Source organism: Lonchura striata, chromosome 5 (genome assembly GCF_050655825.1).
Source record: "Lonchura striata isolate lonStrDom1 chromosome 5, ASM5065582v1, whole genome shotgun sequence".
Classification (NCBI taxonomy): Eukaryota; Metazoa; Chordata; class Aves; order Passeriformes; family Estrildidae; genus Lonchura; species Lonchura striata.
This window is the reverse complement of record NC_140707.1, coordinates 18,123,789-18,138,849: the sequence shown is the minus strand read 5'-3', so window position 1 is coordinate 18,138,849 and position 15,061 is coordinate 18,123,789.

The following is a 15,061-nucleotide window of genomic DNA, read 5'->3' as shown; positions in this document are numbered from 1 at the left end:
CAGGGAGTAAACATCCATGGTTGTCAGAAGTTAGCCAGTCAGAAGTTTCCAACTGAAAAGTCCTATTAAATGTTTATTTTGTCCTTGCAATTCTAATTTTACTGGCTCTTTAATGTAGTCTAGGATCAGGTAATAATATAAACCATATCCTCTGTCTCTATCCACAAGCCCATTTTATTAATCATATTAGGTATGCAGCTCTTAAATTCCTTTTCTATTACATGATAAATTCCATAGTATTATGTGATCAATTTACTGTAACACTTAACTAGCTAGTACGTTTTACCAGAAATCATAACAGTACGCACTGAACAGAAAATGTAGCAATCAAATTGTGAATCTTGTCTTGAGCTGCACCTTCCTATTGTATTTCTTCCTTTGGGAGGAATGTTCAGGATGCTTGCTCAGACATGGGCTTTTCGTAGCATGTAGCTCACAAACACACTAATCCCAGCATTTGATAAAGCACTATTTAGATTTTTGGCAATTGTTGTGAGTTTTAAATCTCGCCACAAAGATTGTTTGAATGTTTTCCTAAGGATAATTTCCAGTAATGAAATATGTACTGCTTTTACCTGCACATTTGTATCGTTGCTCCTCTTATGGCATGTTGGACTCAGAACAGGAAATCATTATTGTGGTCTTGAGTTCCTGGGCAAAGTTCAAAATAAAGTTAGCAATGCAGGAAAATTATCATGTGCTTTCTATCATGCATAATAAATATTACATCCATAAAAATAAGACAGCAATGCAAGACTATTTGCTATATGATTAAATTACCAGTTAAATATCTAGATAAATACTTGGTTTTAATGCTGAATGACTGAGGAAAAAAATTATATTTGCTTTGCTCTCACAGGAGGAGATAATGAATTCTCTTTAAAGACCACTAGGCTGAAATGTGAATGCAGCCTCTCTTTCCAATACTTATAGACTGTGGAGTCATTAATATTTTCTCATTAATGTAAATGAGCTAGGTAAGAACAATTGATTTCTTCTAGGAATTAATTGGACATGATCAATCCCTAAAACAAGTGTGACAACAAGGTCATTCATCAGCTGCTTAACATTGCAATAGCCTAAGCTTGCCCTTTCAGCTAGGAAAAGATGCCATGCCCTGGAGAAAAGGCTTTTAAATCATTGTGCTATTGACAAAAAATTGTGTACTGTTGTCTCTCACAGACTCATCATTCTTAATGTTGAGGGGAAAGTCGCTGACTTCACGTATTTTGTAATTTGCATTGTTCAGCCTTTTGATTTAGGGCAAAAATATAAAGAATATATAGGAAACAAAGGGTCTTCTCAGCTATGCAAGGATCTTCAGGCATTGGAAGTGATATGCAAGCAAATGTCATAATTTAATTAATGTCTACGTCTTCTACAAACTTTTGAGTGAGATGGTGGCATTTTTTAATTATATCAGTGAAATAATCTGACCCATCACTTATTTGCTTCAAATTAGTTTGAGCACTGAATTCACCTCCAATTTGCCAGTGTTTTGTTTTTTTTTGAAGAGGTTTGCTTTCTCCCTAATGCAGCAAAAACACCTTCCCTCTTATGCTTCATAAATGGGTACAAAATCCTGTTCAACTTCAAAGATAATATGCATCAAGAGAACAGTAAGGATGACCATAATGCAGAAAATAATTTCTAAGATGTAATGGAAGGGATTTCTTTGTATTGTTGAAGTAGCCAAGAACTTTCTCTTATTTTTAAATGAGTCAAAATTTAGTAAGGAGACAACCCCTCCACCTGCAAACAGTACATCAAATTATCATTTAACCCAAGAAGCACAAACAAGATTCAGTAGCAGGAAATAAAAACTTGAAACAGTTAAAAGAAAGATATTATTTTCTGTAATAAGATTGTCAAGTTAATGGAATAATTTATCAACACCTTTTGTGGTTTTCATTGCTTACTTGCAATCCTTTGCAGAGACTTTGTGTGTTCCTAAAATCTGCTTTTTTATTTCAAGCAAATTTTTTGGCTAGTTGGACCACACATAAGGCCTGGTAGGGAAAAATCAAGGAAGAAAAAAGGAAGGGCTGGTGTGTGCACTTTCCCACCATGAAATTTGGCTGCTGTTTCACACCTCTGTGAGCAGTGAGCGTAGTCTGGAACACAAGAGTGTAGCATGGAGCCCATGGCTCATAATGACAGAGCTGCAGTTGTAATGTTTTGATGTGATCATTGTTCAATAAACATATGAAAGGTTTTATCTGGATCAGACTTAATACTAGTTGCTTTTGAATGTAATTGGATTTGTGGCACTGGCTGTAATTGAGCTAGGTAGGGCATGAATTTTGGTGTGAAGTGTAACAGACAATATCCCCGCCAAAAGAAACACTGGGCTTATTTTCTGAAGACCATAAAAATCACCCATTCCTATGAAAGAAATTTATTATGTGAAAAAAAAATTGTTTAAGTGACTGATAAATTATTTCTGTGTTGCTAATTCTAGTAACATAAAATTCTCATCTTCACACCTTGCATCTACGTCAAGCCCTCTAAGATTTTGTCTTTTGTCTTTGTCCTATGGCTTTCTACATATGACAATTTTTATTCCTTTTCAATGAGAAGGGCAAAAATTACTTAAATAATTCTTTTCTGTGTTCAGTGATGTCAAAAATGTGTTGCTGACACTGCCAGTTCAAGACTTTTGGAAACATGAAAGAAATTGCAAAGGACTAAGAGGAGCAATTTAAGAAGGTGCATTATCCAAACATACGTACATGCACACTCTGTTAGCCACTGGACATCAGGTTGAATATGGAATTACCAGAGTAACTTTCAGGTAGTGATGAGCATGCACTTGTCACTAATTCCTATTGGAAAATACTGGACCCTGTGCATGGCACTGACAAATTGCTCCCAGTGGTATCTAAGATATTTCACTGTTGTCATTATAGCCTCTAGCAAACTCAGGATATTTGAAAAGAGTATGGTGTCTGCAATGTATTAAAGATATTATATCCCTATTTATAGTCCAATTCCATGAATAGGAAATTCCAACAGAGAACGTTTACTATAGAAATTTTGGAATATAGAGCTTTTAAAGGCAGGTATGTTTATTTTATGGGCCAGGTATTTAGAAAAAAGCAATTAAAGCCACCTTGCTCATTAACCTTTCAGTTCCTCATTGAGCACTTTAAGCAGAAGAAAGTGATTGCATTTTGATTTGTAATGCTTCAGTGAACTGGCCCTCTTCTCTAGTTATGCGTGCACTCCACTGTAGCACAAGCTCTAAACACTTGCATGTGTTTTTGTTTCACTGAGATTTTACTGATTTGCTGATCTAAATTCTTTGAACTCATCGTTTGCAAATGCCTTTTACTATGAACTTTGTTCAGTCCTTTTTACATCTTCTTTGCAAAGCTATATCATGTGCCATAACTCCATTATCATGGTTATTGCTATTTGAGAAGACTCAACAAATTATAAGCAATATCAAATCAAGATAATGATTTATAGAACTATAGCTTGACTTTTGCAGCATAAATTGGAAGAAATGACAGCATATTATTTCTCCATCACTGAGTATGATGACCACAAGTTGACAAATTCTTACTCCTTTTAGAAGGTATAGGAGGTGAGGAAAAATGCCAAACTATATCCCATGTAGTGGGCCTAAGAAATGGATTAGCTGAATAAGAAATCTTATTTTAAAACAGTGTATGTATTAGCAAAAGAGACATCTTGAAAAGTATTTGGGTTCTCAGAAGCTAATGAGAATGGCTTGCTGTGCTCACAAATGTTAATTTGCTCTTATGTTAATTTTTAAATTTCCTTCTAACAGCAATTAAAAATAATAGATAAAAAGAAACATGAAAGGTAAAATAATTTTTCCCCCGTCTTATAATTACAGAAAAATAACCCATGAAGTTTTTTTTTTCCTCCAGCCTTCATAAAGGCATATCCAAACAAACCTAAAATACAGAGCTTCTTAAAATGGAAAGGTTTTTCATCAACTTGGTAGCTGTGACATGCGATGGTATCACACCTGATGTATCCTTATCTCTGCAAAACCTCAGTGGCATTTTGCTCTTTATGCTGAAGTTTGTGACTTCAGTGTTTAGAGAACATTGCACATGTACATGAGATAAAATGTTCAGCTACTCATCAAGGTCTGGAAGGGACTTTTTCCCAACAATGTTAGAAGAGACCTTAGGTTTTCATTTCTCTTTGTATTTAGCTTCATATTTTGTAGTGTGAATTGTCACTGCAAAGGTTGGAAATGTTGATTCTTTTAGTCTTCCCTTCTGAGCCTGTTACATACATACAGCATGACAAAAATGGTTTGGCCCAACTAAAGCAACTGGTCGAGAGAAGAGAGATTATGATATGTAATGGTAGAAATAGGAATTTTGTGTTATATGAATTGCCATGCTATTTATATTATTTTTAATACATTTTACAAAATCTCAGTCTATAGGCCTGCCTGTACACTTCTGGACATCACAGATTTTTTTTAAGCAGTGTTTTTATTGTCAAAACATGGGTTTGGATTGTGAAATTCTCTATTTAATTGTAACACACACTCAATTAAGAGTTATCTGAAAATTGTATCTTTTAACTGAGTTCTAAAGAAAGTAAATAATGTTGGTGTCAGGCTGCTGAGTGAAGCACAGAGAAGTCAAACTGTGTAGAGTGATACAGGGAGTTTGTAGCAGTTGTACTCTTGATGCAGGTATTTGTATTTCTGGGTCTGACTGAAAATCTGTCCTTGTTTAAATAGGAGACTAAGAGGTTTGGAATGTTTTACAGTGATTCAAAAGCAATTCTTAAGAAAAAGCAAGTAGACATTTTATGTTACCAACAAAATTTTTCATCACATCCACTGTTGTATACTTCATCTTGGTGACTTGCTTATTCCTTTGTCACTCCTGTGGTAAAAGGTGATTAACTTCATATGAAAAAAATGGAAAATGGTAGCTTTTCCACCACAATGAAATGCTGAAATCTGAATGAATGATGAAGCCTTTAGAATTAGTGGCAACATTACTGTAGTGAACTCAGAGAGTGACCTGCCCTGAAGGAACAGGGAAAAGCAATAATGTTCATGTCCCATCTGTCAGGAAGGTGTAGGAGACATTTGTTACATAATGACTGTCCCATTCACTGAAATATTATGGGGATTAGAAAATACCTTGCATAATTTATATACACCATCTCTATTCTGGAACCATACATTATACTTCCCACAGACAGATTAAGCTGACATCCTGAGCCACATGCATGGTTTATGTGGGTAACATAATACTTTCAAATTATATCTGCTATGAGCCAATAAAATTAGTATAGGGTAGTTAGGCAATAGTCTAATAACAGCTAAACTAACAAAGGTTTATAAAATACTTCTCTCCTAATTTTTCATGGGGTATTCATTGTTTTTAATTTTTTTCCTTAGCTTTACTGATGAAAGGCAGCATTAAAATCCAGCACTGTTACTAGCCAACATGCCAGTGTTCTCAGGCATATATAGAATTTAAATCTCTTCTGCTCAAATATTAATTTCTATGGTACAATAACTAATTCTTCAGCTAATATGGAATTCCCACACAGCTATGAAAAGTTACACTCACTTAGAATTGAGCTGCTTGAAATACAGGAGCTCTTTACAAATCTCTCCCTGTGTGGATATGTGAAAATGTTATTTATCTTGAAATGTATATCTGAAAAATTTGCATGTTTCTTTTTAAAATAGCCTTGCAAACATCCTTACAGTTCTTTGTACTCATGAAGTCCCATCCCCTAATTTAGAGAGCTTACTTACTTTAAAAGGAAACTCTTTTCCCTGGCTGTGGAAAACAAAGAGGTATTCAGCAGTGGTTAAGAGGCAGGAGGGCCAAGGCTTTTGGAATGCTGTATGTAACATGAGAATCCCTCAAGCAGAATGGAGGGACCATGCAGTCAGTGCTGCAGATTCCTACCTGCCTACAGGGATATAGTTATGCAATATTAAATGTTCTTTTTATTAAACTCGTAATATTTTCCTTATTAATTCTATAATCTTTCAAAGAATATTTTTGCACTTATTAAGTAGTGAAGTATATACGATTTTTAAATTAAATTTTTATTAAGCATTAAATATTTGAAAAATATTTTTCAAATCTAAAACTGAAGAGTATTTAATTATTAGATGTGCAAGTATAATGAGGACACAAACCAGTGTGAGGTGACAGGAGGACATCCAGGTTAATAGGAAACAGAGAAGCATCCATGAAAATGTTACAAACGAGGACCTAATAAGCATTGAACATTCTATGCTTTCAATATTGATAATAAAATGCACATTGGCACAAAGAGCTGTGCTGTGCAGATGTAGCTTACTTTGGTGCAGATTAATTAGGCTTAACAAGAGCTTAAATCTGCTCTACAAATGCAGTATATTAAATCTGCAGTAAGAGGTTTTCACCTGTTAGAAAGAACAACCCCGGATGCACCAAACACATCAGGGGTTTCAGCTGCAGGCTACAGCTGTATTGGTTGATGATCTGGCTTTAGGTAGTATCCCTTTTCTACTGAATAGTAAAAAAATGATTTTTTAAAATTTTGTCTGAACTGTTCTTAGTGAGTGGTGGACTAATGCTGTAACATTCAGTAGTCACTGAATTAAGGAAGACTACTGAAGTTCATTGCACAATGGCTGTTCATAGTGCAGTGGGGCAGAAATCATGGCCTTTTCTACATGCCTTTTGTTTGCACAGTTAATACTGCTCATACAAACAAATCTCATGTTAAAGATGATAATGTAATATATTACATTAATATCTTCAACAGATCCCACTGATTGGGACATTCTGAAATAATTTTTTTGCAGAGTATGTCTTACAGTATGAGCACTTCTTCTGAGAACAAAGGCCAACATAAATTTTTAGTTTATTTATTTCAGTATAATTAAATGTTACAACCTCTTTTCACATGCTTTTATTCTCCCTTAAATTTATTCTTATTTTTTACTAATTCATATAGCTTACTTTAAAAATGTTTTAGATAATGTCAATATACTTGTATTTTCTAATCAAAATATTAAACTAGGGTAATTACACTGGTATGATCTTAAGAATTTAGCTGTACTTCTATAAGAGTACCACTCTAAGTATTTCCTCTAAGCACAAGCATTTGGACACATTACTTCTGCAAGTAATATTTCTCTTTCAGTTGTTCTGTTCTTATAATATTTAACAGTACCAAAATACATGGTTAAACATAGACTGGCAATTTAAAACTGTTTTGACTGCTACACAGAGTAACCTGCCTTTTAATAGGATGTTTGAATTGTGTTATGGCAACCTGATAGAGCTAGCATAATCATAAAATATAATTTTTTTATCAATTAAGACATACTAATAAGTTGCTGTGATGTAATATCTGAAGATGCTTTAGTATATTTCTTGTTTAATGCCAGTTTGCAGAGGTACATCTCATCTTTGTAGGATATAGCCCAGCCTATTGGGTTTTAACTTGTGTAGACATTGCCTCAAAGTCTGTCTCCTATCATCCCTTCCAAAACATCTTTTTTTGTGAGAGGAGCTCTGGGCGAGGACCAGTCAGATCTGGTGTAGAGCCAACATGGGAGTCCTGCAGCTGACAGGCATTGAGATTTTTACTGAATACCAGCAAAGTGACAACTCTGTCCTGTGAAGAGCGATTTTAGTAAATGGAAGAGAGCTCAATATCTAACGAAAATAAAGTAAAATTGAAAGATAAGCCCTAGATATTCTGAAGGAAGAGTAATGCTGGACAAGCCACCTCTGCTACATTTACCATAATAACATGAATGAAGACAAAAAGAAAAGGTGGGCCACAAGCATTTGTATTTTTATCCTACCAGAGATTTTACTCAGTAGAAAGTCCATAGCAGTTTTCATCAGAAAAACAAGCTACATTTATCTAAGACAATTTACCAGACCAGCCAGACACTGTTGGCCCATCTGGAAAGCTGATAATTGCAGGCACCCATAACAGGAAAACATGGTACACTTGTCTCTGTATCTTGGTTACCACTCTGCAGATAAATTCATAGTCCCAAACTGTTCAGCAACAGGAAATGCATTTTTAGCACAGTGATATGTTACTGTCTGTATGTGGTTTGGTTTTTGTTACTTATCAGTTCTGCTGATAAGTTATGATTGGTCTTACAATTGATGAACACATGTGGGCAAAGTGTTTGTGAGTAACTGATGAATTTTGGGTGCCTCAGGTCTTGAAAGGAGCTGATTTTATGTCAGCAATATTCAGAGATTTTATTTTGAGCTTCTGGCATTTATGTGCTGCACAGTAGACCTTTCTCCCTTTCACAAAAATATGCCAAATTGAAACTCTGTGTAGTATTTATTCTGTAGTACTTTGGCACTTGGGAGTGAAAAATGAAAGGACTTGCTGAGCTGAATCACTGGGGATATGTGTGGGAGGACAGTTAGCAGAGCATGTCGTGTTATAGCACAGTCCCTGTCAAACCCAATCATCTTGCATTTTTACCTGCTGTGGATTTCTCCATTTCCAGGAAATCATTGTTTATCTTTCTAGCTCAGGCTTTTGGGCCATTTTTTAAAGAGTGAAAGAAAAAGCTTATAGTAATTTATGTCAGAAATTACATATCATACAAGAAGGCTATTAGAAATAAGTAATAAGATGTACTGTGGTTAATATTCCATGTAATTCAGTGCCCTTTTTTAGTAACTTCTCATGTGAAATGATTTGCTGAAGTACCAGAGATTCAGTATGTACGTCTGCTATAAATGTGTTCCATTCACAATTCAATTCCAAGCAATACTTTTATATTAGAAGCCAGCAAGGCAGTGCATGGCAGAAAGTTCTTTGTGTAGACTATTGTAATGTTTGTTTTAGTACTCTGCTGAAGTCTGCTGGCCAAACTCAGGCCTAATGTGAGTCAATGAAGTTTTAAAAAATCCCAACATTTTTTTTGAGGTTTGTTTAAATAAAATACTGAACAAAAATTAATTCAAAAAGCAATTGCCCTAAAAGTTTTCAAGCTTCTAGACATCACTATACAGCAATTTTTAGTTATGAGTCTTTTCAAAAGAGATGGATAATCTCTTTTATCTTCCAGATGCTGAACATTACAGTCGTTACTTTTGCCACTGGGCTAGTATGCAGTCACTGAGGAATATTTGCCTGGCATCTCTCTGCTTAGGCTGCAGCTTTACAAATAACTGTTCATAACTTCTCGTCTCTCAGCTGCATTATAAATACTTTAAGGTTCCCAGCTGCGCTGTGTTTTTACAAACATCTTAAAATTATGAGTTTACTGGCATATAGCTGGGTGAATGCAGTTATGAAAGGTTTATACTCCAGGAAAATTTCTGAATAGCACTGGAATTTTTTACTTGTTGAAGTAATCTGGTGTTAGGAAAGTAGGGCCTGCAGATATTTTTTTTTTCCCTACCATTGCCACCATATTTTTTCTCTCATAGCTGGTGGTCTGACATCTGTGAAACTATCTTATGTCATCATCTAGTCTGAGTTGTAAAGAGCAACCATCTAAAATGCGTGTATCTGCAGTGGGTTTGTAGCAAGAGGTGATGAAGGAACAAGAAAATGATAGCTGTGGGCTTATTTATAGCACAGAGTACTTTCCAGTTTTTGTTCACTGAAATTTTTAGGATGGCTGCCTCTTAGGGAGTATGCCATAATAAATCATTTCTCTCCTTACTGGATGGCCTAGTGAAGTTTTCAGTGGTAATGCTCTAAATGGGGAGTACAGGATCTTGCTTCTAGAAGGTCTGTGTACACTAAGATCATGGTTTCTTGCACAGCTAGAAAAGAGAGAACAGGATGGATATCCTGAAAACAGCTGTGAGTTATCCTTGCTTAGCTGAAATCAATAGCAATTGCATGTATCACTCCCTTGGAGTTGCCTGCTGGCACGTTTCTACATCACAGAATATTTAGAATCTTAATAGTTCACAGATTTCTTCATTTTTTGAAGAATTAAGATCCCTGATAATTTAGTGCTTAGTTTGAATATCAAATTACAAATTTTAAAATACATCTATGTCATAAAATATGGTGTGTTATTTTTGAACTTCATTGTCTACCTGACTTGCTTGTTGTTAATTTTAATGATCAAGTCCTTGGGGCAGGAGGGTTGTTCTAAGGTTTCACAGTATGGAGTGCAACAATAGAGATTAAGTATGTGGAACGGTGATGAACTGCATCCTCTCTGGCATGAAGTCAAGAGCATTCAGTTTCTGGTTTAGCAGTTCATGAACTGCCTTTTGTTTTGACTGATGATGTATTCTTTCTTTTCAGACATCTGGGAGACTCAAGATATCTGCTAGCAAACTGTGCTTCCCTGTCTCCCTCAAATGGTGTTCCTTCACCTAATGTTCATCCCTGGGTTCAACACTACTTCGTAGCTCTTGCTATTGATAATATATCATCTGCAGAATTACAGAAATGAATTGCAGGCAAGATATGAAAAACCATCTTCTCTCAGCCACTCAGGGTCAACCACCTGATACAGGCAGAATTTCATTTAGTTTTTACTTATTGGGCTCATTTTCCCACAGAAACTTACACATCACATTGCTTTTGCTAATAGACATCCATTCTTTTGGCAAATAGTCATTTTCCTCTGCTGGCTTTGTCAACAGGCCTGTCTCTCTTATTCATGTGGCACCTATTGACTAAAGACAATGCAAATAGGCAGGTCACATAGCCCATAATTATTTTCATTTTTTATTTCATTTCCTTCAATTAAAGAAAACTAATTTTTTTTCTTTATTGCTAGTTAAAGGACTGAGGTAGATCTTGTCTTTATAGGACACTTTCAAACATAGCCCAGCCACAAGGTTTTACCTTGGGTAGACATTGCTCCAGCATCCTGTCTTCCCTTCCAAAACCTCTTGCAGGTGAGACAAACTGTGCTAGCACTGAGATCAAGTGAAGAGCCAAACATATTCATTCATATTTCGCTTTTGTTTTTAGTTTTCAGGTTAAAAAAATCTTTACATTTATTCATTAAAGAAATATTTCAAGTGTATATATCCTTAATTTATAATTAAATGTAGGGATTTATTGATGCATTCATTAATTTATAACTCCATTAATAGATATGATTTTTATCAATAGTATAATTTATTATATTAATAAGATTACCTTATTAGACTGAAGTAAACAGGAAAGAGTAATGGTTCATGCTTGCAGCATAATACCAATTGCCTTAGGCCTGCCATCAGTCTTATACAGATGACAAGCATTATAAAGTAAATAATCACAATTTTTACTACTCTTGGCACAGGTACTTGGAAAATACATTCAGTATTCTGACTTTTTCCTCACTTTCCATGCTGCTTTCTCTATAAACATTCTGCCAAACGTAGAGAAAATTCCACTTACCATTTGCTTGATTCTCCTCCTGTGCTAGGATCTGTTCCACACCTGTACATTTTTCATTCATGCTGTGCCCTTATTGGCTTGAGGCAATTTATTAACTGTGATTGTTCAGAGACGTTTTATACAGACAGCTCTTCCTTGACATGGGACTTTGGTCTTCCATAGCTGTGGACACATGGAAAAAAATAACTTTGTGTGGCAAGCCTTTTTGGTGACCAGCAGAGCTGCTGAGTAAAGGCTTACATAGGCATGGGTGGCAGCTACTAAACCCTTTTCTGAAAGTGTCTGAATTATGTTCTGAAAATCAAGTTTTAAGTACAGATGAAGCTTGCATTTTCTGCATTTTCTGCTGTTGTAGGATCTAGCTGTGTGTTGTAACATGCTGTTTAATGTCTGTTGGTTTGTTATTTTCTTAGCCTATAAAAAGATGGTGATATGTTCTGTGTTCCCTAGAGAACTGTGAATCCAAATCAACTTATTACAACATGCTTTGGAATCCTTAAATGTTACAAAACTACTACTGATTAATGAAACCTTTTTGCTAAAATATTGGGGAAAATAGTGAGTGTATCTTGGGTCAGATTCAGTATACATTCATAGTAATCTATGAAAACCCGTTTACTGGCATTTGTGTTTGTAGTTTTTTGAACTTATTAATTAAGATCTGTTAGACAAAAAATTTCTTATTTTCAGTATTACTATTTTGATTTATCTTGTGTGTTGGTTAAACTAAAGGTGTACTTTATTCTTTCGCAATAGTGAAATGTACAGGTGACTTAAAAATTCAATAATAGAACTTTTTCAGAGCAAAGAATAAGCAAAATTATATTAAGAATGGAACTGTAGATCATAGCTTCAGCTTGATCTGAGAAAAGGTTGAGGATATATAAAGTAGTTCACATACTTTTTTACTAAAGAAAAACGGAATTTAAAATTTTGGTTCAATATTCTTGAGTTTTTCAGTGCCATATATAATTGAATTGATAATAAATATGATATTGAAACTTGGATTGAATCTGTATTTTATCACTCTAAAATTCATAACCAGCTTCATTGGTAAATAGGCCATTTTGAGACAATTTAAGATATCTAATACATTTACCAGAGAGCTGAATCCTTTGTCATAGACCTTATACTTTGAGTAAACAGACTAAATGATATTTTATGCACCTTTATATTCTGGGAGGCAGAGAACAAAACTCATGTCATGTCAGGTCTTTGCCACTGAGAACTATCATAGACAGCATGAACTCATGCAACCTGTTTTTGAAAGAAAAGAATTAATGCAGAAACTCAGGAGATAGAAAAGGTTCCCTAAGCAATACAGAGTTATTTATCTTGAATCCCTCTTCCAATCGACTCTCTAATATTGCTAAATTCTTCAGTGGGAATTTTTGGAACCTCCACAATAATAGGGTAGTGAAGCACCTTCTTAAATTTATTTATTCTCCAGCCTTTACCTTGTTGTAGGATTATCCATGAAATGCAGTACCAACAGTATTTTATATTTGGGGAAAAAACCCAATAAGGTGTAAAAGAATTCAATAATCCTTTACATTTTGAAGAGGGAAGAGGAAAAATAAAATTTATTGCAAAAGCTCTGTTTGTAGCCTCAGGAGTTTAGTGTATCAGAGTGAAAATATTTAAATAACAGGAAAAAATAAATCTGTTATTATATTACCCACTAAAAAAATAGATAATTGTAATCCCTTTGCTATTTGAAATTCTTCTCTGAATGTCTGAGATGCAGAAATTAGATAAAGTACTAGGGCAATCTCTTTGTTGTAATATTAATATCATTAGAAGCAGGACTATGTTCTCCCATATTGGAAGGAAGGATGATGGGGTCACCAGGAAATGCGAGTCCATAGGAGCCAAGATTCTATGTCCTTCCTGCATTAAAGCATGAAATTGTTTGCAAAGTTTGTGTCATGCTTCCTCTTACTAGCGAAGTCATATGATGAGCTCTGAGGGTGGATGCAAGCCTGGCCTACCTTTCATCCTATTTCACCCCACTCTTTCTCTAAAAGCTGCTGTTCAGGAGGTCACTGGCAACACCTACATTGCCTTTATGTTCTTTCCAATTCTCCTAGATAGAAGAATTTTTAGCTGGTTGGTTGCGGGGATTCTTCTGTTTTTGTGGGGTTTGTTTTTTGGATTTTATTTTAGGGCTTCCATTTACATGATTTTTCTTAAATTTTCCTAATCTGATGGGGAATACTCTGCATCTGCATCTTAGAGGATTTTAAAGACTGGTAATGCTGAAGAGCAATAACCTATTTAGAACAGTAAAGCAGATAGTGATAAGTTTCTTAACTCTGCTGTAATGCTAATGGAGGGTGGTGCTTCAAAGGGAGAGATGCAGAAGAGCAGAGCTCTCAGAATTACGTGGCACTTTGGAACCCATAAGTGCATGGAAAGACCCAGGAGAGCATTTGATTGGGATGCCAGTTTTGCAAGTTGCCTGTGATAAACCTTCCATTGCACTTGAACAGAGACTAGCTTCATCTTAAAGGGTATTCTGTGTCCTATGAAGCTTAGCTTATCAAAAATCAGGTTAAGGAGGCTACATTTTGTCCTTGATTTCTTGCCTTTATTGTGTTTGCTGAGCATCCTGACTTAGTGAAAGATGTCTCTGCCCATGACAGATTGCCTGGACTAGAAGATTGATAAACCAAAATAATGTTGAGGTTCAGCTAAAATACAGCAAAATCTTGATCGCAGGGCAATGTAATCTGAACACATAAATTCAAAGTTACTGTGAATAATATTGAGAAATTTGAATGCATCATAAACATGCACAGTATAATTTATATTTTTGGAAAACCTAAATGTGTTGTATTATTACAATACTTTTAAATACAGAAGGTGATGTCTTTTCTGAAAACTATCCTATGAAATTCAGTATGTGTATGTAATTTAATGAATCAAGAGTCAAATTAGTGGTAATAAAATAAAGCAGTCATTTGGATCTGAAAATGTTCTGCTACAGTTTCCACTACAGCAGGTGATCAATAACATAGTGGAGTGGAAAAACTTTAATTGATTCCACCATCGTTCTTGTGCATATGCTTACATTTCTGAGGCTACACCAGGCTCTACTGCTTCAATGTCTAATAGTATTTTAAATCCCTTTTCATTCACATTGAAAAGCAAAACGTGTTGCCCTTTCTGATCTGGGGTGGCACAATCAAGAAAGCTTCCTGTGTACAGCTGAAACAAAAAACCCTGTTGGAAAAAAATGATTATAACTTTTATAGAGGTGTTTCCTTCCTTTGAAGGTGAGTGTGAGAGGGAGTGGGGGGAGTTTGGGTTTCCTATTAACATGGTAAGGGTTAAATGAAACACTGAATGAAAGGAGCCTCAGAGCCCTTGTGTCCTTATTAAAAGGAATATAAGACCTATGGAGCTCATTGATATTATAGCAGGGACATTGTGGGCTGCTGAAAAGAAAATGACAGCTGAGACATGTTGGAATCCTTAATGCAAGAGGGAAATGCCCAGTGTTTCTATAAGTGTTCTTCCTCATTAAAACCTTTAAAACACAAACACAATTTGTTGGCATATTTTGTCAATAACTGGAGCTCAAAGGAACAAAGATATTGCTAGCATATTAATTTTGTTTTGGGTGATTCTAGACCTTGTACTGGAAAAACCACCCAAGTTTAACACATTAATTTTGAGGATTCCCTCTTCCATG